Genomic DNA, 23,164 nt, shown 5'->3' with positions numbered 1-23,164 from the left:
TGGCCAAGAATGGAAAGCCACCATCTGACAAAGATAAAAGGCATTTTGAATCCAACCACAGTTACAAACCCTGGCCTCTTGCTTCCGTGCCACCTCCTTGTCCCCCCCCCCCCCGCGGAAGGTTTTCCCCAACTTGGTTGCCCCCCGCTTGCCGCGATCCGCAAACCTGCTTTCTTTGTCGCGATCCTCCGAGAGGCTTACCTTTTCGCCCATTGGCTGCCTCAGATTAGATTACCTGTTTCTATGCCTCTACCTGCCCCGACTGGGAGAGAAGAGTGAATGTTTGAATTCTCAGCCCACCCCTCACCCACCCTGCCTCCCATCTCTAAGTAGACAAAACCTGATCTGTTTGTACAGAACTTCCTCCAGTTTACGCTGGGAAAAGAAAAGAGCCAAAAAGAAAGCAGGAAGAAGGAGGAAGAAGGAAGAAACTAGATGAGACACGTATGTACCAGCCAACCGCAACACCATTGAAATTCCCGTTTTACGCTGATCCGACATACGACGCCAGTCTTCTTGCAGGACAGACGCTAACAAAGGCAGCATCGCCACCGAGATGATTTGGGTGTCCCAGCCAAGCATGGGAAAGCAATAAACGCACGAGCCGTGCGAGTCGAGGCAGGCCTCTGGCGAGCTACGTCGGCTTTGAAGCTTTCCACTTCGCAACCCTGCCGATGCGGGACCTTCGTGGGCGAAAAGGCGTGGGGAGGACGCAGCGGCGTGGCAGAACGGCCGGGCCTTCACCGAGCCCGCAAGATGGTGGAAGGACCCTGGTGGACTTGAAGCGACGGACCAGGAAAAAGAAAATCAAATCCTTAAAAATAATTTTTAAAAAATAAATAAACAAATAAGCGAAGAGAGGCACGGCGTCGCGGGGTGCCTGCCAGAGTGTCTGGGGTGTCTGGCTTGTTTAAGCTGGAATAGGAGAAAGACAGAGAAAGTCTAAGAGCTCCACTTACATGTAACTCGTCGACCCCTCCCTGGGCAGGTGGATTTTCCTCGGCCGACCAATCTCTTTGCCGCTAGCCATAAACAGGTGTGTCCTGCCATCTTGGGATAGGATTGGGATGGGGGAAGGGTCTGATATGATCTAACGGCGGACCCTATGGTGGCTTTGAAACCTGCCCACCACAAAGGGGACTCTGTTCCAGCCCTGGGAGGACAAAAAGGGGAAGGGGGGGGGGAAAGGAAATTTATCCTGGATAGAAATGGGTGAATTTTGTGCCCGCCAGATCAAACCCCGTGTGAGTCACAAGTGCAATTCCCTTTTATTTGCCTTTTTTTTTTTAAAAAGAAGGTTAAATGGTTTTTTCCAAAGAGGAAGCTTGCAACCTGGGTGCAACTTTGGGACAAAACACTTTTTTTGGGGGGGGGGGAATCAAATTCTCATCCCAGCCAGCTACACCCTTGCCACAAGCTGGAAGCTGGGTAGAAAAACGGGGCCATCCATTCAGTTGCACCCACTTCTCCCTTAAGACAGTCTTAGGGGTTGTTGTGGTCGATTCCAGTTTTGAAGAACGCAGCCCTTTTTTAACGGGAAAGGCCCAGATTTTACAAAGCAAGCAGTCGGCTTTGACCTCCGTTGCTAGAACAGGCCACAAATGCCTTTGTTTCCTAGGATTTTGAGGCTGTTAGGCCAACTTTCTCCCAAGCTAAGAGATGGGCATGGTGCCTCTTCAATTTCTGCCTTGGAGAGCTGGCCGAGGGATGCTAAGAGGTACGTCGCAAGAGAGCTGCTGAAGTGTTCACCAGACAACATTTATTGGGCAAAGCCCAATAAATAATTTTGGGGCCTGGGCGGGGCCAGAGTGCAAACAATGGGGTTTCTGAGGAAAGGGAGGTCAGAAAAGGCAAGATGGCTGCTGCAGCCGAACGATCCTGCCCCAAAGAAGAGGGAGTCAAGCTATTCTCCAAAGCACCTGAAGGCAGGACAAGAAGCAACGGATGGAAACTCATCAAGGAGAGAAGCAACCTAGAACTAAGGAGAAACTTCCTGACAGTGAGAACAATTAACCAGTGGAACTGCTTGCCTCCAGAAGTTGTGGGTGCTCCATCACTGGAGGCTTTTACAGAAAAGATTGGACAATGATTTGTCTGAAATGGAATAGGGTTTCCTGCCTGAGCAGGGGGTTGGACTAGATGACCTCCAGGGTACCTTCCAACTTTATTATTATTATTATTAATCCAAAGGGTGATGGGAAGCCTAAGGGTTGGGGCCTTCACTGCACTGCCAAATCCTGCCATTTGTGGGGGGGTGTTTAAATACACACACACACACACACACACACACACACATGCACTGCGCATGCCGGTCTTTCGAACACAGAGGCAGATGGCGGAACTGATGCTTCAAGGAGAACCATTTGGGCTGCCACAAACCAACTCAGAAAAAGAACCACGTTTACAATCACAACAAAAATGAGTTGAGTGCAAGTTCTTTTAGGCCGAGCTGGAGGTGGAGAGAGTAACTGTTCTTCTCTGGACGAGTTTCTGTTCTAGATTTGTCTCCCATTTGCCCCCCCCCTTGCCAAGAACAGGTCATTCAGCCTCCTCTCTGCATTATACCCTCCAATATTACAGGTAGAATCCTCGACTTACAATGGTTCATTTAGCGACCAGCCAAAGTTACAAAGGCACTGGAAAAGGTGACTTATGACCGTTTTTCCACGCTCACGGCCCTTGCAGCATCCCCATGATCACGTGATCAAAATTCGGATGCCTCGCATTTATGACGGTCGCAGGGTCCCGGGGTCACGTGATCGCCTTTTGCGACCGGGTTACTAAATTAACAACTGCAGTGATTCGCTTAACATCTGTGGCGAGAAAGGTCGTAAAATGGGGCAAAACTCACTTGACGGCCGTTCTGCTTAGCAACGGAAATATTGTGGTCGTAAGATGAGGATTACCTGTATTCCGTTGCTCCCAGCACAGAAGCACAGAGCAGAAGAGTCATTAGAGGAGGAGACTACCTGGTCCGTCGCTAAATGAAACGGTGTCTTGCGTCTACTGTCTGGAAATCAAGGAATACTTTCAAAATAAATCATGCAGGGGCGTATACAGAGTGTTCCCCAAGGTACAATGTAACATCACACAATAAACAGGTAATACACTCTGCTTTTTGTTGGCAACGTAACAGGTGGGCGATCTGCTGATGAAGAAAGGGATTGTAGTTGGATCCGCAGAGGGTCTCATTCTGGAGAAAGAGTCTGACCTAATTTATAGAAATTAGGATTTGGGGAAGAGACATGAAATTCCCAGAGCAAAGCAGGAAGGCAGGAATGACAAAGGCCACAAAACCTTAGAAATGGCGAGCCAGAGACTGCCTTGGTAGCATCTCCAGGAGCAAATGCTGGAGCAGATTTCAAGCTGTGGCCGTCCACTATTGCCAGCCCTTTTCCCAGAATTCCCTTGCATTTTTCATCAAACGCCTCCAGGTATTTGGCGACGGAACGGTCAACCCCTCTCCCCCCACCTCAACGAATCAAAGATGATTGTGAAAATAAATCAGAAGGATTCATTTAAACTGCAATAGTCTTTTTTTAAAAAAAGGCCAGCAAATAAAGAGAGAGAGAGAGAGAGAAAGGGGGTGGGTGGGAGAACGGTGAGGACCAACAATATTTTATTTTCACTCCTGTACACACGCAGACCTGCAGTGCGGATTCAGTAAAACAAAATGGATTTATATTTTCAATAAATCCAACCCCGCAATGGAGCTACGGCCTCCCTGCGACAGGCTTTGTTTTTTTAAGAGTTGTTTTTCCAAAAACAGGGTCCCCAGCTTCCCCCGCAAGGTGTTGCTTAATGAAATGGCCAATTATCGCAGTAATTAGATCCAGGCATCTGAAAAAATTCCCAAAGGATGTAACCCAGGAAGAGGTAAACCCCGGTTGCCAGCCACCGGCCACAAAATCCACAACCCTTTCCTTGCTGGTTTTCTGTCCTGCAGAAGAGGGAGGGACAGAATGCTGAGAGCAAGTTAGAGAGTCAAGTCGCCGGACCTCAAGCTCCGAGTCATTGCTGATAACGTTAAATTAAAAACGGACCGAAAATTCAGGCCTGGGGATACAGCCGTGTGGTATAATATGGCCCTGCCCACTTAAGATAATTCTCTCTTCAAAAATAAACCCAATTCCTAGCTGGTAAACGATTGCCCATCCCAATTAAACTGTCCAGAATCCAAGGAAAATTAAAGGGAGTGTTCCGGTCCTATCATTTGCTCTAAGATTAAAAGGATCTTTGATGTGCTGTTGGTTGACCATGATACAGAAGACAACGCTGTCCTAGAACGATCTTCTTTCGCATGTGATCCTAGTGGGCAAGAACCATTCCATCAAGTGATGCTCTGAATGAAAACACGCCAGACGGTCTCTAAAGGGATTCTGGAAGTATTTGCAGCCCCATGGCAGAGAGATGCCAAAGGTTTGATCTCCACCATCTCTGCTTTTCCTAGTTGGCCTTTCTGTTTTGGCCCTTTCTTTTTGGCACCAAGGTGCTTTGAACCGAGAACTTCGGGCCCTTGCGATGCCCAGGGCAGCAAACGCCTGGCTTTGTCGGAGGAAAAAAAACGGCCTGGGATCACGCTGACCTCGGAAAGAGATGAAAAGACTGCTTGGTTTTCGCGACAAGAAAACGCCTCCTTTTTTTTTTTTCCCACGGGGAAGAACAGAACGGGCTGAGTCGCTCCGAGGGGTTGGCATCCACAGATCCAGGGACTGGTTTTGGAGGGGATCGATCGGGATCAGGCCTGGAGAGAGGCAGGGATGAGCTAGCATGGGATAAGAGACGCAAGCTGGGGGGTGGGGGGGTGAGATTTGAGAAGGTTTGAACATTGCAAGGAACCACTGGGGCAAAGCGCACTGGCCCAGCACCACTGGCCCGCCTTTTTTAACAGGGCAACAACGTACCACAACGTACAACTCTTGATTTCCAGGAATTATTGCTTGTGCCACCTGGACATGAAGATGTAGTAAAGCGTTGGCAGTGTTTTTATAGGGGCAAAGTTCAGGGCCATGCCACCCCTGCCCTTGGAGGAGATGAACCCAGAGCCGCTGTCTGTGTTTATCCATGTTTTAGCGCATGAAACAACTTGGGGGGACATTTGTCTGTCCAGTTGCCTTCAGGCTTTCTGGGCAACTAATGGCATGTAATGACATTAAAATACATGCATACATACAGAGAAAAATACGCAACATGCACTGTTGGGTAGAAGAGAAGGGAAGGGAAGCAGGAAAGGGAAGGGAAGGGAGAGAAAGGAAAGGAAGGGGAAGGAAAGCAAAGGAAAGGAAGGGGAAGGAAAGGAAAGGAAAGGAAAGGAAAGGAAAAGGAAAGGAGGAAGAGAGAAGGGAAGGGAAGGGAAGGGAAGGAAAGGAAAGGAAAGGAGGAAGAGAGAAGGGAAGGGAGAGAAAGGAAAGGAAAGAAGGAAAGGAAAGGAGAGGAGAGGAGAGGAGAGGAGAAGAGAGGAAAAGAAAGGAAAGGAAAGGAAAGGAAAGGGGTTTTCTATAAGGTGCTCCATCAATTCCCTGGGCTCTATCCAAGCCTCTCCACACCTATTCCTTGGGCCACTCCTGTCTGCCCGCCCTTTCCCCCAGTCAAGGTGAACAAGCTGCGGTAGCTTCTGCTTTGACTCAGCTCCTTGGCACTTACTGCCCTCCATGCCCCCCCTCCCCCCCTGGCCCAAGCCTGCAAGGCTGCGATGCCAAGGGCAGACTCGCTCCTGGAGGCCCAGTGGCCTTTGTTCCTCCCCCAGAGGCTTTACCTGTGAGCAGGTGTTGCCTGGCTTAGAACATCCCACCTCCTCCTCCTCTTTGTTTCATCCGCTTCCTTCTTGCCAGCTCAGCTCCATTTCCGGCCCACAAAAGATGGGGAGAGATTAGCAGCAAAGGAAAGCAGAGGCATGGAGAGAGAGGGAGGGGGGGTGGAAAGAGAGACTTCACTGAAGTTTAGCCCAGGCCAGACACCTGTTTCGAACCCGCTGCCTAAGCTGTGCCAGGGAAAAGAGAGCCCCTGCCCATGTGAAGATGGTCCCACCCAATGAGAACAGCCTGCTAAAAACGAACCCAAATTTCAAACCTTTCCAACAAGGGCCTCAACTGACCTTTGAAGTGGCGTTATTAAGGGGCGAAGGTGGAAGGTCCCCTTGAGGCCATCAAGTCCAGCCCCGCTGGCTCCATAAAGGAATCACGTGGGGACTTTTGGGTTCACAAGGCCGACTTCCAAAAGAAGCCATGAAAAGAAAATGACCAGCTTCTTTGCCCTGCTCTCTTCCACACAGGTGGAGAATCAGCAGTCAGACTACAGATCCCATCGCCCTGGGCCACCGGCCAGGCTGATTGGAGTGGCCTTGGTGCCAATCAGAAACGAAGGTGGCCATTGACCGAGATAGTTCGAAAAGGGAAGAAGAACAGAGACAGCCAAATTAGAAATTGAATCAATACATTTTTTAAAAAAAAAAAAATAGGAATGGTCCTGGGTTCATTATTTGTGGGGGGGGGGTTTTGTTGAGGACCTTCTGGGGATCTAGTGGGAGCTTCTGAGCATCCCCCAAAAGCCCCTTAGTGGCCAGGACGGGACCCCAAAGCTGGAACCAGTTGGGCTGCAGGAGCGTTGAAGATCTAGCCGGGAGTGCAAGATCCTCAAAAGCTTGCCAAAAGTCGTCAACGGGCTTGGCCGCCATTTAGACATTTTGGGGGACAAGATGACGGGAATGGGGAGCGAGTATCACTGTGGCGTGACTCCGCAAAAAAAAGCCTTGCTGTTATCCTTAGACCGAGCAGCCAGGAAGAAGGAAGCCGAGAGCGGTCCCACCGGTTCAGCTGCCTGGGGAGCCTTGCAAGGTCCCAGCTCCAGGCTTGCTGGGGGCCGGCGAGGAAAATGATTCAAGAGGGAGGCCCAAGGCCTGGCTCGGAGTCCACTTTCCCCTCCTTGGCTTTCCGGAGCAGGTTTTCCTGGACAGCTACCTTTCTGGGAAAAGGGAATCTTGAAAAAAGGATCCTCAGGATCTTCCTTCCTTCCTTCCTTCCTTCCTTCCTTCCTTCCTTCCTTCCTTCCTTCCTTCCTTCCTTCCTTCCTTCCTTCTTTCCTTCCTTCCTCTCAATCCTCTTTTTCCACGGAGGAAGCGCTTGTTGTTTAGTTACAACGGCACAGGGAGAAAGTGAGTTACGATGGTTTTTCACGCTTACGACCGCTGTCCCAAGGAAATAGATGGGCTGAGCAATTCAAGGCAGGGGACAGACAAGGTTTGGTAAAGGAGGCCTTTGGCACTCCCTGCCACAATGGGCAGTCCTGAAATGGGAGGAGGCAAATACGGTGGCCCAGATGAATTCTTTTGCTCAAGTAAGGAAGCTCTGCGGGATTTTTCCAAAGGGAATCCGTTATTTCTCGGACATCTCTTGATGAGGAGAATATGGTGCAATTTCCCTGTGCCAGCATCTGGAGGATTTTGGCTGCTCTGCGAAAAAGATCTGTCGGTTCGGAGAGACATGTTGGACTTGGAAAAGAGGCCACTAGGAAAGTTAAAAAAAAACTGGAATGGGGGACAACTAAGCTTGGTGTCAAGCTTGATTCTAAGGCTCCAACTTTTTCTCTTCTCTTCTCTCAATGCAACCAAGTCATTCTAATCCTTGATCTTCTCTTCTCTTCTCTTCTCTCAATGCAACCGTCATCCTAATTCTTGATCTTCTCTTCTCTTCTCTCAATAAAACCAAGTCATTCTAATCCTTGATCTTCTCTTCTCTTCTCTCAATGCAACCAAGTCATTCTAATCCTTGATCTTCTCTTCTCTTATCTCAATGCAACCAAGTCATTCTAATCCTTGATCTTCTCTTCTCTTCTCTTCTCTTCTCTTCTCTTCTCTTTTCTCTTCTCTTCTCTTCTCTTCTCTTCTCTTCTCTTCTCTTCTCTCAATGCAACCAAGTCATTCTAATCCTTGATCTTCTCTTCTCTTATCTCAATGCAACCAAGTCATTCTAATCCTTGATCTTCTCTTCTCTTCTTTTGTCATCCAGTTCTTCCAGATATTCATATTTCTTTGGAACTCTTAAGAGGAAGTACTTTTCCAAAAGCCAAACCTTTCAGCAATATTTACAGTATCTTTCCACTCCCTCTCCCCCAAAAAAGTGGGGACTGAGATGAACTTAGGGAAGCGGGCAGCGATCCTAACTGATTTCTCTAATTTGAACCTGGAACTCACACAGCTTTCAGAAGCCCTTGGGCTTGTTCCCAAGAGACACAGCCCTTTGGACTTGCGACATTTCACTCCTTACCCCAGCAAACAAATAAAAAAGGTGGTTTTTTTTTTATCCACGCCCTTTCTTTCTGGACCTCTCTCTTCCTTTATTCGATCATACTTCCTGAAGATTTGTAAAAAAAAAAAAAAGTGGGGGGAGGAGAGCTGATTTTCCCATCCAACAGCCTCACTGGGTCTAGAAAGGAAGAAGTTTTAATTGCAAAGCTTATTTAGGGGAAAGTTTTATTCCAGAGGGCTGATTCACCGAGGCTTAAGTATCTCTTAAGCAGCCCAGGCAGAACTGAAGGGCCCAGCTAATGCTCCTGTCTGTGGTTGTGATTTCCTCATTTAGCCCCTGGGGAAATAAGCCAAACTCCAACTTTCCTTTTGCATCAGAAGATCAACAGTCTGAAAAGGAAACAAGGGGCAGGGAACTGGGAACCAAAAGTTAGTGGCAAAAAACCAGAAACAGGAGTCAAAAATAATGGAGCTGGGAATCGCGGCGGATAAAACTGGTTTGGAATCAGAGCGGTGCTTCCCTTGGGAGGCAGCCTTTTGAAAATTGTGAACTCACAACCAAAGTAAAGAGAAAGAAGTGCAAGAAGCAGGGGTGAAGCCATCATTAGACGGTGTGAGTAACCAATGATGGCAAAGCTCCCAGATTTAAAATTTCTCTCTCTCTCTCTCTCTTGCCTGCTCAGCTACCATAAACTGCAAATCCAGGCAAAGCTAAACTGGGCGTCATCTCACCCCTGGGGACACCTAAGACAGGATCTCAGCCAGGACTGGGTGTGTGTGTGTGTGTGTGTGTGTGTGTGTGTGTGTGTGTGTGTGTGTGTAGAGATTATGGGGCTCAAATGGCAAAGAAAAGAAGGCTGGACAGGATGGCAAACAGCACCAACCGCCTGGCGCAGGTGTACCCAGAACAATGCAGAGTGGCTTGTTTGATTAAATTCAGCAGATTGCATTTACGGCACAAATATGTTTCTTTTCCTCAATGAACTCAAAGAGAGCTCTTTTTTAAATAAATAAATAAATAAATAAATAAATAAATAAATAAATAAAAAAAAGGGAAGGAGAACAAAGCAAAGCTGCTTCTTAAAAGATGCTGCCTCCCACCCACCCCCAAAATTGGCAGGGCTATTTCCAAAAGGGAGAGCGCTACGCCTGCTTCGTAGCCAGCAAACGAGAGAATCTGCGAGCTGAAAATTCATGCCTTCCCCCCCCCATGAGTGGATTCTCTTTGATTATTTATGCAGGGTGTGTGTGTAAAAAAACAGGGGAGGGGAGGAGGAAAATAAAACGAATAATCATTAAAATAAATAAATAAAAATAAAAAAAACATTAGCAGAGCAGAACAAAACGCCACAGAACGGGACTATTTCTCCCCCCACCCTTCATTTTGATCAACCTGAAAAACAACAGCCAGAACAGGCGGACTTGAGGCTCAGCGACTCAAGAGAATTGCAGCAGATTGACCACTTTTCCTAGATCCGATGGGTTAACTAAGGAACTGGAAATGCAGCTTCTTGCTTTTCACCTAGTCCAGTACAGAATCAACCCCAGACTGGGAAGGGGGGGGTGTTATTGAGGTCCAGCCTCCTTCTCAGGACTCCCCAGCAAAGGAAATGCAGGGGGCACAGTTTCCATGTGGGGTCCCGTTTACTCTTGCAGAGGAAAAACACTTTTTTTAATAATCCACTAACCAAATGACCGACAGGAGTTTTAACAGGAGACACGGCCTTATTAAAAGGCCCCTTTTAAAAATGTCGCTAATTGGGGACATACGTTTTAGAGGGTCAACATGTTCAAATGGTGAGAAACCACTCTGTAACTCTATAAGCGTCTGCAATCCCAAAAGCTGAAGCTGTCTCTTTTCCCACTCTAAATCGTGACTTTAATCTCAAATGATTTGAAATCAGTGTGACGTGTTTGAAGTAGATTCTATTTTCCAAAGAGATGCTTTGATATTTTTTTTTCCTCCCTCCCCCCATTCCAATTTTGATCAACCTGAAAAACAACAGGAGGCAGTCTGGCGGACTCCCAGCGACTCAATGAGAATTGCAGCATGAGGAGGCCATTTTGTGGAGATCCTGGGTTAACAAGGAAGGGAAATGCAGCTTCTTGCGTTTTCACCTAGTCCGTTACAGAATCGGACATGGGAAGGGGGGGGTGTATGGAGGTCCAGCCTCCTTCTCATCTCCCCAGCAAAGTGCAGAAAAAGGCATGTTTCGGAGATGACCCGTTTGGACTCTTGCGAGAGGAAACAACACTTTAAAAAAAAACTGGAATGGGGGACAACTAAGCTTGGTGTCAAGCTTGATTCTAAGGCTCCAACTTTTTCTCTTCTCTTCTCTCAATGCAACCAAGTCATTCTAATCCTTGATCTTCTCTTCTCTTCTCTTCTCTCAATGCAACCGTCATCCTAATTCTTGATCTTCTCTTCTCTTCTCTCAATAAAACCAAGTCATTCTAATCCTTGATCTTCTCTTCTCTTCTCTCAATGCAACCAAGTCATTCTAATCCTTGATCTTCTCTTCTCTTATCTCAATGCAACCAAGTCATTCTAATCCTTGATCTTCTCTTCTCTTCTCTTCTCTTCTCTTCTCTTCTCTTCTCTTCTCTTCTCTTCTCTTCTCTCAATGCAACCAAGTCATTCTAATCCTTGATCTTCTCTTCTCTTATCTCAATGCAACCAAGTCATTCTAATCCTTGATCTTCTCTTCTCTTCTTTTGTCATCCAGTTCTTCCAGATATTCATATTTCTTTGGAACTCTTAAGAGGAAGTACTTTTCCAAAAGCCAAACCTTTCAGCAATATTTACAGTATCTTTCCACTCCCTCTCCCCCAAAAAAGTGGGGACTGAGATGAACTTAGGGAAGCGGGCAGCGATCCTAACTGATTTCTCTAATTTGAACCTGGAACTCACACAGCTTTCAGAAGCCCTTGGGCTTGTTCCCAAGAGACACAGCCCTTTGGACTTGCGACATTTCATCCTTACCCCAGCAAACAAATAAAAAAGGTGGTTTTTTTTTTATCCACGCCCTTTCTTTCTGGACCTCTCTCTTCCTTTATTCGATCATACTTCCTGAAGATTTGTAAAAAAAAAAAAAAGTGGGGGGAGGAGAGCTGATTTTCCCATCCAACAGCCTCACTGGGTCTAGAAAGGAAGAAGTTTTAATTGCAAAGCTTATTTAGGGGAAAGTTTTATTCCAGAGGGCTGATTCACCGAGGCTTAAGTATCTCTTAAGCAGCCCAGGCAGAACTGAAGGGCCCAGCTAATGCTCCTGTCTGTGGTTGTGATTTCCTCATTTAGCCCCTGGGGAAATAAGCCAAACTCCAACTTTCCTTTTGCATCAGAAGATCAACAGTCTGAAAAGGAAACAAGGGGCAGGGAACTGGGAACCAAAAGTTAGTGGCAAAAAACCAGAAACAGGAGTCAAAAATAATGGAGCTGGGAATCGCGGCGGATAAAACTGGTTTGGAATCAGAGCGGTGCTTCCCTTGGGAGGCAAGCCTTTTGAAAATTGTGAACTCACAACCAAAGTAAAGAGAAAGAAGTGCAAGAAGCAGGGGTGAAGCCATCATTAGACGGTGTGAGTAACCAATGATGGCAAAGCTCCCAGATTTAAAATTTCTCTCTCTCTCTCTCTCTTGCCTGCTCAGCTACCATAAACTGCAAATCCAGGCAAAGCTAAACTGGGCGTCATCTCACCCCTGGGGACACCTAAGACAGGATCTCAGCCAGGACTGGGTGTGTGTGTGTGTGTGTGTGTGTGTGTGTGTGTGTGTGTGTGTGTGTGTAGAGATTATGGGGCTCAAATGGCAAAGAAAAGAAGGCTGGACAGGATGGCAAACAGCACCAACCGCCTGGCGCAGGTGTACCCAGAACAATGCAGAGTGGCTTGTTTGATTAAATTCAGCAGATTGCATTTACGGCACAAATATGTTTCTTTTCCTCAATGAACTCAAAGAGAGCTCTTTTTTAAATAAATAAATAAATAAATAAATAAATAAATAAATAAATAAAAAAAAGGGAAGGAGAACAAAGCAAAGCTGCTTCTTAAAAGATGCTGCCTCCCACCCACCCCCAAAATTGGCAGGGCTATTTCCAAAAGGGAGAGCGCTACGCCTGCTTCGTAGCCAGCAAACGAGAGAATCTGCGAGCTGAAAATTCATGCCTTCCCCCCCCCATGAGTGGATTCTCTTTGATTATTTATGCAGGGTGTGTGTGTAAAAAAACAGGGGAGGGGAGGAGGAAAATAAAACGAATAATCATTAAAATAAATAAATAAAAATAAAAAAAACATTAGCAGAGCAGAACAAAACGCCACAGAACGGGACTATTTCTCCCCCCACCCTTCATTTTGATCAACCTGAAAAACAACAGCCAGAACAGGCGGACTTGAGGCTCAGCGACTCAAGAGAATTGCAGCAGATTGACCACTTTTCCTAGATCGGATGGGTTAACTAAGGAACTGGAAATGCAGCTTCTTGCTTTTCACCTAGTCCAGTACAGAATCAACCCCAGACTGGGAAGGGGGGGGGTGTTATTGAGGTCCAGCCTCCTTCTCAGGACTCCCCAGCAAAGGAAATGCAGGGGGCACAGTTTCCATGTGGGGTCCCGTTTACTCTTGCAGAGGAAAAACACTTTTTCTTAATAATCCACTAACCAAATGACCGACAGGAGTTTTAGCCTGGCCGACAGGAGACACGGCCTTATTAAAAGGCCCCTTTTAAAAATGTCGCTAATTGGGGACATACGTTTTAGAGGGTCAACATGTTCAAATGGTGAGAAACCACTCTGTAACTCTATAAGCGTCTGCAATCCCAAAAGCTGAAGCTGTCTCTTTTCCCACTCTAAATCGTGACTTTAATCTCAAATGATTTGAAATCAGTGTGACGTGTTTGAAGTAGATTCTATTTTCCAAAGAGATGCTTTGATTTTTTTTTTTTCCTCCACACTCCCAGTTTGGGGATCCAGGGATCCTGGACAAGATTCTGTCAAGGTCCTGGTGTGCAAAAGAATGGATTGATGTCCAAATCTTGTCGTAGTTTTATGAAAGTCTTATCTGTTGAATCGTGTTTAACGGTTGCTTTTTAAACGGTTTAATTGGGTTTTGGGTTATTTTAATCGCGGGCGCCACCAGAGTCGTGTAAAGTTTAAAAAGGCATAAAAACACCCTGGGTGGAAATCTGAAGTCGTTTAAAATGCATGTTTTGAGCGCCTCTCCATGCAAAGCCCTATAAAAATCTGTGCTTTCCTGTACTTCATTTTTCACAAACTTTTCAACGGGCTTTTGACCCTTACCTGCCCCGCCCTATTCCAAGACAGCATTTGGAAAGCTAAAAAGCCTCTAATCTGCAGATTAATCAGAGGCGGAGTTTGTTTCTGAATGTGTAAATACCGGGTCCTGCTTGACTGGACACAGAAGAAAGACAAAGAAAAGTTTGTATGGATTCCCACTACAAGCAAGTTGGCGGGGGGGGGGGGGAGAGACACAAACCAATTTATTTTGCATGCATCATCATGCAAATCAGGGCAGCAGGAAGCTGGATTCATTTGGAAATCAAATCAGCTTCGGCCGGGAACAGCGGTTGGAAGTGGACTGCTTTTGTGTTTTCTGGTGATCAGCTGGGAGCAATTTGAAAACTTCCTGGCTGCTTTAGAAACTCGCCTTTTGGTCTCCGGGGTGTGTGTGTGTGTGTGTGTGTGTGTCTGTGTGTGTATAAGAAAACACCTGCAACTTTCCAGCATGATCTGTTTGCAACCAAGTGCAATGTGGCTCCAGCAGGCCCGGCTGGCGAGCGTTGCTGGCACAAGAATTCTGGGAATTGAAGTCCACACATCTGAGAGCGGTCAAGGTTGACAACTCTTAGTCTTTGCTAACTAGCCACTAACCAAAGACTTAGGCTGAAGTTTTTCCCAGGCCTAAATGGAGGGATTGAGACTGCTAATATATAGCAGGGCTGCTAATATATACAGGTAGTCCAAAATTGAGCCAAAACAATCTGTTGCTAAGCAAGACGCTTGCTAAGTGGTTTTTTAGAAGGTCGCAAAAGGAGATGGCGTGACCCCAGGATACACTGCAAACCGTCATAAATATGAACCGGCTGCCAAGCGTCTGAAATTTTGAACATGTGACCATGGGGAACGCTGCAAGGGTCATAATCTGAAAACCAGCCCTAAGTCACTTTTTTTCAGTGACACGGTGGCTTTGAATGCCCACTAAACTAACTGCTGTAAGTTGAGGACTCCCTGTATATTTCCTTTTTAAAACCAGCTGTTGGGAAAAAAAAATCTCCCTTGCTCCTTGCAAAGTGCCGCTGCGGCTACCGACAGTGGCCTTCCGGGCTAGTCGAATCAATTTCTTTTATTTGACCCAACCTTGCTTCAGAAGGAGGAGGAGGCAGTCGGCAAAATCAAGATACCATGGACACCTTCTGGTGTGTCCCGAGTTTTGAGTGTGGTGGCACAAACCCCCACGACCCAAGGCCGAGGGAAGGTCACAGCGTCATGGATGATGGAGAGGATTCAGCTCTCCCAACGGTCTTGACAGTTTGGGCAGGCGGGGTGAGTCAGGTAAATGTCGCACACCTGGCTGGGACCTTGAAACCCAAAGCAACCCAATCTGAAGCTTCCTGTGTTTGAGCCCTTTGGGGGGGGGACCAAGAATGACAGGCACCTGAGCAGGACCTCAGCTCCAGAAGAGGTGGAGCCCCGTGGATGCAAATCGCTTTGTTGACTCAGTGGGGGGATAAGGAGAGCAGGACAGAGAATCTGAGAAGGACGGGGCAAGACAAGAACGGTCAGTTCCTGCATAGCAGGAGGTCCAACGGGACTCTTCCCAAACCTTCCTGGATTCTGGGTCTGAAATCTTCCGCTTCCAAAGGTGCAGGGGCTCTGAAACATGCCAGTGGCCCCATCCCAATGTAAAGGCCTGTTTTCATCCATCTCTAGGGGGTCCCCTAGACGTCTGTCCCCCCCCCCCCGCAGGAGCAGGCATATCTCTTATGTTGACCCCCTCAGACACCAACAGACATTGTCCCTTCCTTGTAACACTTTTGGTCCACAAATTACTTTTCCCCAAGGGATTTCTCTGCTAGGTTCAGCATCCTTAAATGCTTCCCTGCTTAGAGGTTTGCTCGTTGGGCAAGATGTTATGGATGAGGAGAAAGACTTGTTCGACAGTACTAAGTCTCGTGGCCATGCTCTTGGGGAAGCCGAAGAAGAGGAGGCACCTGGGGGCAGAGCTGGCTAGGAAGAAGGAGGAAGGGAGGCAGAGAGGGAGGGAGATTTTCCAGAAGCCCAATTAAAAGACCTCCAAGGGATTGACCTCATTGTACCGGCTCCAAAACAACCTTGAGCAAAATGTCATTAAATATCAGAAAGTATGGCCTGGGGCTTGTCAGCAAGGAGGAATGGAGAGGTGGTAGGGCCAGGATACCACTTGGCAGCCATTGGGCTCAACAAGGGGCGAAGACTTGGGTGGAAGATCTGAATGAAGTGGACAATTGATGCTGGTAATCATCTCAGCCACAGCACCACGGCCAGCATCTCTGACCAGCACTGGCAGAGACAGAGAGGCTGAGAGCTATAGAAAGATCACAGGATCTTCTGAGAGGACAACCCAACCCTTGGGAAGTGGGGAGAGATTCTCTCGCTGTGCCCAAATCCTCCACAACCTCGACACAACAGGGTTTTAGAGTTGGCATCTGCTCCCCCCCCCATGCTCATATTAACGTATGAAATATCTCAAGTTAGATAAAACATATTCTGCTAGCTTCACACAGGGCCATCCCTGTTCAGATAATACTGGATTGTGCTGCTAGTCCCTGTCATTTAGACCTCTGCTTAACCACAGCTTGGAGATTAGACACGCTTATATCTGACATCTGGGTAGCAGGAGAGAACAGGAAACCAAGCAACGAGAAATGAAGAGGAAATGGATTAACAACTAGGTGTGTCTTCCCCAAAATGTCTATCCTGCCATGGCAGATGAATCAAACCTATTCATTTCCACCTTTGGGAAGTTGCTTAAACTCCGATTCATGGATGAAGTTGCAAATAAAATACGTTAACGTCAACATGTGTAAAATGAGAGTTGGCTTTATGAGATTTAATATTCAAGTTTTTTTTTTAAAAAAATCAAAAGCATTCCAAGGGTTTAGATAACTTATTTTCATTTTATCTTACTGGGCAAAGAAAGAAACATGGATCAATTCCACCCACTTCTGCTCTGTTTTTAGGATGGGAAACTGCACCAATATTTGCAGGAATATTTGCATAGATCTTTTGACACTGTTTTATGCATGCTGACAAGCAGGCATATTTCACTAACCACGCCCAACCTTTTTCATCCTGTTTGTCTCCAAACAAACGTGTTTAAAATACATTTTTCACGTTCTGCCCTTCTGATGGGCGAGTGAATTTTGAGGCTGGTACTGTGACTTGCAATCACACAAGGCAGCAAACGTAACTTGCAACAGGCAGCAAATCAACTGTTTCTCCCCCCCCCCCAGTACCGAGTTCGGCTTCTGACATTACCTCCCTCCGCCCAGCCGGGCCCCCTGTTTCATCATCTTAGTCTCCTGCTTTCTTTCCATAATTTGTTTTTCTCTTCTGCTGTTCCCAAAAGAGGCAGCCCCTTAGGAATGGGATGTTTTCGGCTAACCTCAGTAAGGCCTCTTGCCAATTTGTTTTGCTGTAGTCCTCCCCTGGAGCATACAGACATGCACCTGTCTGCTTGTAAAATAAAAAAATAAAATAAAATAAAAAGTGGAAATCTATCTCTCCACCCCACCCAACCCCCAAACTTGGCTTTGTCGCTTTTTGCTTTGTTAGTTGGATCAACAGGTTGCAAACCTCGCAAAATCGCCTCCATTTAAGGCACGCTTGAGGCATCACAACAAAAGTCTGTTTTGCTTAACTGTGAATTGTCGAAGAGGTCGCCAAGGGCTTAGCTGAAAACCAGCTGGTTCGAAGCCATAGCGGAGGGATTCAAGCCATGCCACAGACAAACAAACCAGGTTTAGCTCAGCGGAAGCGCGAGCCACGTGGCCTTTGGACGCAAACATACTGTTTGTCTTCAAAAACTGTCTTGGAAATGTGCTGGTTGTTGAACTTCAGCGGTCCTCAAACAAGGAAGAATCTGCCTTGTAATGCCAGCTTTCATTTGCCAATACAGATAGTCCTCAACTTACAGCTCTTCCGTTTAGTGACCAATCAAAGTCACAACGGCACTGGAAAGAAATGACTTACGGCCAGTTTTCACACTTACGACCGTTGCAGCATCCCCACGTGATCCAAATTCGGACGCTTGGCAACTGACTCATCTTTATGACGGTGGCAGTGTCCTGGGGGTCACGTGATCCCTTTTTTTGCGGCCTTCGGACAAGCTAAGTCAATTTAACAACCGGGTTATTAACCTAACAACTGCAGTGAGCCACTTAACAACGATGGCAAGCAAGGTTGTGAAATGGAGCAAGGCTCCCTTAACACCTGTCTTGCTTAGCAACGGAAAATTATAAGTCAAGGACTGCCTGCATCATTCTTCCGAGGTTGGGTGGCATCAGCTTCCGAGGTAGGCCAAACTTGGAAACCAAAGACCCTGCTAGCTACAATCCACGGAAGGCTTCAGATGTTCTTTAATGTTTGGGTCCACATGGAGGCAAATGATTAGCTAAGTAAAAACAGAGAGGGGCGCAGATTCCTGTTATTGACTTTGGGGGAACTAGATCTTGCTATTGTAAGATCTACGCTTTTCCAAAAGTACCCCCCCACACACACCACCTTACAATTGTATTTGTGTAAGGAGCTGCTGTCATACACCCACCCACGCCCACGTCAAGAGCCTCCGAATGAAGTATTTCAGAACGCAACTAAACAAGGCTGAATCTGTTCATTTCTTGTCTAGGGGATCACCAGGACAGAATAACATAGCTGGAAGGGACCTTGGAGGTCTTCTAGACCTACCTCCTGAACGAACAGGAGACCCTATTGCTATTTCAGACAAATGGCTGTCCCGTCTCTTCTTAATAGCCTCCAGTGATGGAGCACCCACAACCTCTAGAGGCAAAAGCTGTTCCACTGATTAAATTGTTCTCACTGTCAGGAAATTTCTCCTTAATTCTAGGTTGCTTCTCTCCTGGATGAGTTTCCCTCCGTTGTTTCGGGACCTGCCTTCTGGTGCTTTGGAAAATAAATGGAAAAGATCCAGGGAGAAAGCAGAGGCAAGAAAGCTGCATGGACGGGATCACAAGGACTCAGCTCAGTTTGGGAATAACTAGGGGTTGGAAAAAACTCTCCTGGGGAGATAGAGACTTTGTTTTTCTTCTCTTTGAACTAGAAGTGACTGGACTGAGAGTTAATTCCTTACCAGGGAATGGAACAATTTTCTCACCCACCCAAACCTTGGTGCATGATTAACTTCCCAGCCTGTTGAAATTATCTTCCCATCTCACAGCTCGGCAGGCAGATCTCCTTAATTCCAGTTTTTAAACGGTTATCCCACATATTTTTTTCCAAAACAGCAGGGAGACACGGAGCAGTAAAACTGTCCTTCTAGTAATAATAATTCCCAAGTTTCCCAAATGTGGTATAAGCACAATCCTGACAAGGGGGTGGAAAACCGGTTAACAGTTTATCGGATTTCTGCAAACAAAACGATTGTTGCCTAAAACACAACCCACCAGATACACTGTAACTTGGAAAAGCAAACTGAAACGAAAACAGTAAACTGTTGTTGATGTAGCAATAACAGGGAGAATGGTATCATTGGATTGAACATTGAAGAGAAGAGAATTGCCAGAATAGAGATTCAAGGATCTAGCAATAGGAACTGCTGCTGTTGCACTGAGAGAAGAGAGGGAGAGAAGAGACAGATGCAAGGCCATCTCCCAAGAATGGATCTTGGTTGCACTGAGAGAAGAGAAGATCAAGGATTAGTATGACTTGGTTGCATTGAGAGAAGAGAAGAGAAGAGAAGAGAAGAGAAGAGAGGAGAGAGAGAGAGAAGATCAAGGATTAGAATGACTTGGTTGCACTGAGAGAAGAGAAGAGAAGAGATCAAGGATTAGAATGACTTGGTTGCATTCAAGATTAGAAGAGAAGAGAAGAGAAGAGAAGAGAAGAGAAGAGAAGAGAAGAGAAGTCAAGGATTAGAATGACTTGGTTGCAGCAAGATTAAAGAAAAAGATATCACCAACATTTTCAGCTGAACTTCAGGGAGATGTTTGGGGCCCACCACACACTGGGTGCAACCTGAACCCTCCAGGTTTTGGGCTCCTTTAACCACTCTCTACACCACGTGGAAAGTGCCATTTCCGAACAACGAAGGGCAGGGGTGGGCGTGCAAGCAGAGAATACGTGGGGTCAGCCTTGTTTCAAACTGCCTTTCACTGGTACAGATCCAGCTTTTCCCTTTTTGTTTCTTTCTTTCCTTCCCACCCCCCAAATAAAGACAGCTCAGTTTACTGTTTGAACAGGGATGATTCACCTCCAGGAGGACAAAACCAAGGAGGGGGGGGGGAAGCCCAAAGCTTCCTGCATTTGGTTAACTCCTTGCCTTCTGCTTGCTAGGGAATGGCTAGGAATCCAAACCAGCAAAACAAGATTTAACCTCCTGCTTGAACCCAGGACCTACCCAGGATCTATAGCCAAAGGACCACATAGGGGTGTCAGCAGCTTCCAAAAAGTCAAAACAGCCTCAACAATGGTGCATTGAAAGCTCTGGCAGGTTTTTTTTTTTTTTAAACGCAATATACATAACAAAAAGCAAACAGCTTGGATTGCACCGTTGTGGCCGCCATTTTGACTTTTTTGACCCTCTGGGGGACTCTAGCGTCACCGTTGCGAGTTTTCCCTCCCAAATCCCAGGATTGTGCATCGCCCATTAGCCCAAGGATCCTCTGGCCTCATTAAAGCAGCTCGGGGTTTCTCAAGCTGTTGTAAGACAGGTTTGGATTGGAATAAATGAGGTTTCCAGCTTTAGAATCCCACCGGCATCCTTTCGGCTCTCCAAAGGGGGATTTTCCCCCTGTGGCCACCCCCATCTCTCTTCAAGCTCAAAGCTTCGTGTTTTCAAACGCCTGAAAAATCAATCGGGCACAGGCCTGGACAAAGAGAAAAGGTTGAGAAAATGTTTCGCTCTGCAGAAAGAAAAGAAAGGGGGTAATGGGGGGGGGGTGAAGGGGAAAAAAAGGCACTTTCTTCCTGGTTTATTCTGTGGGTGCGGCCCATGATTGTTATTTTTTTTTTTTTTTGGGAGGAAATACCGAAGGCTGCCTTAGACAGGACCGACCCGGAGCCTGGATTCCTTGCCCCCGAGGCCCTAAGCAAAATAGGCCATTTGCCTATCGTGGCTTGGAATCACAGTCCTCCTGACCCCTGCGCGGATTTTCATTGCAAATCACAAAGGCAGGGCTCTCTGTGGGCCTTCAGCACCGTCCTACCCTTTAAGGAGGAGGCCGTGGGGAAAAGGAGCTAAGCAGCGATCCCGTTTCAGCGGAGGGGGGGAGCGTTGCTTACCCTTGCTCCTTGGGGGGGGGGAAGATCAACCCAAAATTGATCCAACCTCGTCCTCCCAAAGTGGGAAGGTTTCCAAAGTGGAGAAGGAGAAACGTGGGTGGGGAAAGAGGCACAATGGGTAACAGCAACTTCCGGAATGTTTTTTTTTGGGGGGGGGGGATTGTACAGGGAGTCCTCGACTTACGACAGTTCGTTTAGGGACCGTTTGAAGTTACAACGGCACTGGGGGGGAGGGGGGAAAAGGGACTTATGACCGGTTTCCCGCAATTATGACCGTGGCGGCGTCCCCGGGGTCACGTGCTCAAAATGAAGACGCTTTGGGAGCTGACTCCCATTTAGGACGCCCGCCGCGTCCCTGGAGTCACTGTCCTCACCTTTCGTGCCTTCCAACAAGGAAAGTCAGCGAGGGAAGCCAGGTTACCTTAACCACCGGGTTGACAACTGAACAGCCGCAGTGATTCGCTTCACGACTTGCGGCGAGAAAGGTCGCAAAATGGGGCAACCGCTTTTGGTGAGCCGTGCTGAGAGGGGGCGAAAGGCAAAGGGGCCTTTGAGCTAGCCAGACAAGGCACCCCGTTTTTTGACAGGAGCCTGGGATACCCCAAGGTCGCCTTGGAGCAGAGGACCATGAAGTGGGAAATAAGACACCAAAGCCTCCGCTAGAGAAATACAGGAAGTCAGTCCAGCTTTTCTTCCAGTCACCTCCTGCAGCTTTTTTTGCCTTTAACCTCAAAGGAGGAAGGGGAAAAAAAAATACATCTGACCTCTTGCGCAAAAGCCAGAAAACTGGGCAACAAAACTCAGAGAGAGGCTATTACTGGCTCCTGCAGGGAATGGGAAGCAAGGGAAGAGGACAGGACGGTCTTGGCCAAAAACAAATATTTTGAAGTTGATGTCAAAATATATCATTGTTTCCAATAACAAAGGCCCGCTTGGAGCTTCGGAGAGGGCCTGTGGCTGTCTAAATCAAGACTGTCCAAATAAAAGATTTATTTATTTTTTGTTCAACTGGGGTTAGGTATGACAGGACGGGGTGGAAAGAGCCAGCCACGTGCCCAGAGGGCTGATGACTCCCCTTTGTTTGCTAATCAGTTTCCTACTTCCTACCTCCAGGTATGTTTAGGTGAGTTTAAGAAATAGTTTAGAGTAGTGTGTCTCAACCTCGGCAACTTTTAAGACCTGTGTACTTCAACTCCCAGAATTCAGTAACCAACTTCTCCCTTTTCAGGAAAGTTTGCAGGAGCTATCCCGAGCAATGGACGGACTTCAGATCCCAGACTTTTTGCTTTTTTCAGGGCGGGTCCCGTATGTGTGTATGTATGTGTTCCACCCCCAAAGTTTGGCCAAGCAACACACAGAAGGATCAGATCAACTGGAAGGTGCAAGAGCAGGTGGGCCTGGCATCAAGAACAGGGCTGGATCCCAGGTGAAGTGGATGCCACTGGCCAGCCAGATCCCATGGGCTCCAAGAGGAAGGATGCCTGTGATGGACCAGGCACGGTGCCCAGAGTGTAGGAAGGCGAAGGCTTTAATTAAAGGGGATCGTCAGGTTTTGCTTCATTCTCACTCCCACCCCAAAAGCGATTAAGACAGCCTCACTGGGTCAGGTTAATGGCTTGAACAGCTAGTCCCCAAAAGAAAGAAATTTAGATTTGAAAAGAAAACAGGCCTTTGAAGCAGGCCATAAATCACCAGATCTAATGAGGCTGGAGTTCAAATTAGCTTTCTTTTGTTTTGAATTGGCTCAGTGCCAGGTTTTGAAGACTCCATGCCAACTAGACCCCATGGTGATTTTTTTTTTTTTTCCTCCATCCTCCCATCTCTGGTTGAAAAAAAAAAAAAAAGAGGGAGCAGGTCCTGTCCTTGTAGGGGGCTGGCTGGGAATACAGTACTATAAAATGGCTGTTCAGCAGGGCTGACTAGGGAGATGGAATCAATTCTATCCCTCTATTAAGCAGGACTTAATAGAAGGATAGAATCAAGATCACATGAAGTTCTAGTTCCCCTTTTACAAAGCCTTAGTAAGACCACACTTGGGATACTGCATCTGGTTCTGGCCACCACAACACAAAAAAGATGTTGAGACTCTGGAAAGAGTGCAGAGAAGAGCAACAAAAACGATTGGGGGGTGGTGGTGGAAGCGGAAACGTAGAGAGAATAGTTACAGGAATTGGGTATGTCTAGTCTTTTGCAAAGAAGGGGTAACGTGATAGCAGTCTTCCAATATTTGAGGGGCTGCCACAAGGAAGGAGAGGGGTGTCAACCTATTCTCCAAAGCCCCTGAAGGCAGGACAAGAAACAACGGATGGAAACTAAGCAAGGAGAGAAGCAACCTGGAATTAAGGAGAAATTTCTTGTTAGAACAATTAATCGGTGGAACGGCTTGCCTACACAAGTTGTGGACGCTCCAT

At 47.0% G+C, this 23,164-nt stretch overlaps 1 protein-coding gene across 9 annotated transcripts in view; it reads right to left on the bottom strand.

Moving 5' to 3' along the window:
* Nucleotides 1-23,164, bottom strand: part of TTLL10 (tubulin tyrosine ligase like 10) — a 110,602-nt gene that overhangs the window by 61,699 nt on the left and 25,739 nt on the right. The window contains exon 1 of one of the 9 annotated variants that reach the window (XM_039367700.1): nucleotides 960-1,967. The exons of the other annotated variants lie outside the window; for them this stretch is intronic. The gene's annotated coding sequence lies outside the window, so the exon portion shown is untranslated. Of the gene's footprint in view, nucleotides 1-959; nucleotides 1,968-23,164 lie in introns of those variants that run through there. 9 annotated transcript variants of the gene reach the window in all.

The sequence above is a fragment of the Crotalus tigris genome, unplaced genomic scaffold (genome assembly GCF_016545835.1).
Source record: "Crotalus tigris isolate CLP2741 ecotype Arizona unplaced genomic scaffold, ASM1654583v1 scf7180000020588.15403103151:6194809, whole genome shotgun sequence".
Lineage (NCBI taxonomy): Eukaryota > Metazoa > Chordata > Lepidosauria > Squamata > Viperidae > Crotalus > Crotalus tigris.
Note: the sequence above shows the minus strand (reverse complement) of the source record. Positions and strands in the feature narration are given on the sequence as shown.